The following is a 2,458-nucleotide window of genomic DNA, read 5'->3' as shown; positions in this document are numbered from 1 at the left end:
ACCTACATTTCATATTTCCAGCCTTGAGGTTGTTGAGACTGCTTTGTTTGAAATATTTGCTCTAATGAACGAGGTATCAAGCCCTTCTCCTCTAGATGTCCAGGCCTTCCCATCATTGTATAGGTTTTCCCTGACCCTGTCTGACCACAGGCAAAGATGCAAACCTGGAAAAGAAAAAACATCACCATATTATTAGACATCAATGTATATAGTATATATATTGATTTACAAACATTCATGCTAGAAAGGCAACATCCAACACCAAATCTAACAGATAGACATTTGTCTCACAACACTGATATGTCAGAACCAAAGAATAATAGGGCAAAGAAGGGCAAAAATACAATACAACATGAAAGTGAGTATAGAAAATAAAGGGTTTTAGAATTCTGCTTTTCCAAAATTGACTAGTAATAGTGCATTAAATGGTTGATCCATATGTATATACGATTTTAAATGAATAGTGCTTTAGAGATGACAGAAGAACTTTGAAATTACCTTGTAACCATCAAAAGCACTTGGTACAAGCTGTGAAATTTCTACAAAAACTTCTTCTTGTGACGCCTCTGGTGTAAAAACTTTATCAAATGTAAAAGAATGTTTTTGGCCTAAGAACAAAACAAGAGCAACATGAGTTGATATTTTTACAGCCCCATCTAATTCAAGGAAAATGAAATAAGAATTGTTTAAAATACATCATCACAACAGATATACCATTTTGGGCTAGGTCAATGGCTCATCCAGAAGTTTCCATTGATGTTGGATAACTGAAAATCTTCCCTTCTGTGCTACAACTTTCATCAGCTAATAAAGGCCTCACTCGACAGAATACACGAATGTTCCCTTTTAACTCCTGTTAATATGAAGATTATTAAGGTGTCAATTATTATTATCAACGTTTTGGTTCAGGGAATTACCAAAATTGTATTATGTAATTTTTTCCTCAGCCTCTCCTCTTCTATAAGTTTATATTCTGCATCTGCTAAGCGTCTTTGCTACTCATTCACAAATTTTTGTTGTCCTTTGTACTCTGTCCTTGTCTCGTATGCAGATATATTAGACACCTAACAAGGAACAAAATCTATGAATAAGATAAATAATCATCATAATGTATATGTCAAGGACCAACTAAAGAATTAAGCAATTAGGTAAAATTTCACATTCTTTATCTAACAAATATATCAAATGGTTCTATACCTAGTAGTATACAACTATTAAAAAAAATTCTTGATTACCTGCAGTTTCTTCTCTGTAGTTGCTAGTTGCTCTTCCAATGCCTTTATCTGATTATCTTTCAAAGAACATTTTTCCTGGAGGAAGAAAGCTCATCCTCTCATAACTCCACAATAACAGAATGGTGTGATATTTAATTAAAATAAATAGGGTATACAAACCTACCTCCAGATCATTGGCTTTTAAGGTCAAGCTGTCCAATTCAGTGGAGGAGTGCTTCCTAGATTCTTTAACTTTCTCTAATTCAGAACTTAAAGTTTGTACTTGAGATAATTGTCAGTCTTGCTCATCTCTTACTTGTTGCAACTCTCCTCTAAGAGAGGAAACTTCTGTAGCCAGGACATCCTTCTGTTTTATAGCCTCCTCTTGAGAAGACTAATAAAAGAACCAAGGAAACTAGGTAATATACCAGCTGCATGATAAGTAAGAAATAAAAGAGAACAAAAAAGACAGCAAAACAAGTTCAATAACTGGGGTCATCGGAATTTTTTTGAAAGATTAAGATAGTTATCTTAAATCTAAAACCAAAAATTACATGTGCCTAAAATTAAGATAAAACAATATAAAATAAAGTATTACAACAACTCTTAAAACTCTGCAATCAACTAAACTTGGCAGGATATTAGCACTTTCAGTTCTTTGATCCTTCTTAACAAGGATTCTTATGAGATCTTTAGGGCATATATACCTTAAGATCATATAGTTTCCACTTTCCACTACTAAAAATAATGCGGAAAGACCAAAAGCATCAGGTCTTGTAGGAGTAACATCTTGTTACTCTCTGTTATTTTCACTAATATTCCAATTTCTTTAATATATGAAAAGTGTTATTAAATTCTTGCTCGTGTTTGTATGTTTATTAATAAAAGTTTTAAAATGATTTGGATAAAATGGTTTTTTTGAAATCAATCTTGGTTAAAACTAATTTTGAAGTGATGTATCATTTATGTTTTGTTAGTAGTAAAATTCAATATTTTATCCAACAATGCAAACATTGTCAAACATATTGCTTCAACTTAAAATCCAATTACTTTGTTCGAATCCTAGTACATAGTTGTCTTAAATACTTGAAGGGAGAGTTTTACTGTCAATAATGGTCATCTAAGTTGGAAATTAAAGATTGTCTCAAGTGGAAGATACATGTGATTAAGACAAAAAACTTAAAATCCAATTATATATTCAAATACAGCATGACATTAACTGGAATGACAGCAAAATTTTACAA

At 32.0% G+C, this 2,458-nt stretch overlaps 1 pseudogene; it reads right to left on the bottom strand.

The window, feature by feature from the left end:
* The window catches only part of LOC106794314 (kinesin-like protein KIN-14M), a 23,179-nt pseudogene that overhangs the window by 1,639 nt on the left and 19,082 nt on the right, over positions 1-2,458 (bottom strand).

This window comes from Glycine max, chromosome 10 (assembly GCF_000004515.6).
Source record: "Glycine max cultivar Williams 82 chromosome 10, Glycine_max_v4.0, whole genome shotgun sequence".
In the NCBI taxonomy this organism is placed as follows: domain Eukaryota; kingdom Viridiplantae; phylum Streptophyta; class Magnoliopsida; order Fabales; family Fabaceae; genus Glycine; species Glycine max.
The sequence above is the reverse complement of the archived record's forward strand: the minus strand, read 5'-3'. Positions and strand labels throughout refer to the sequence as shown.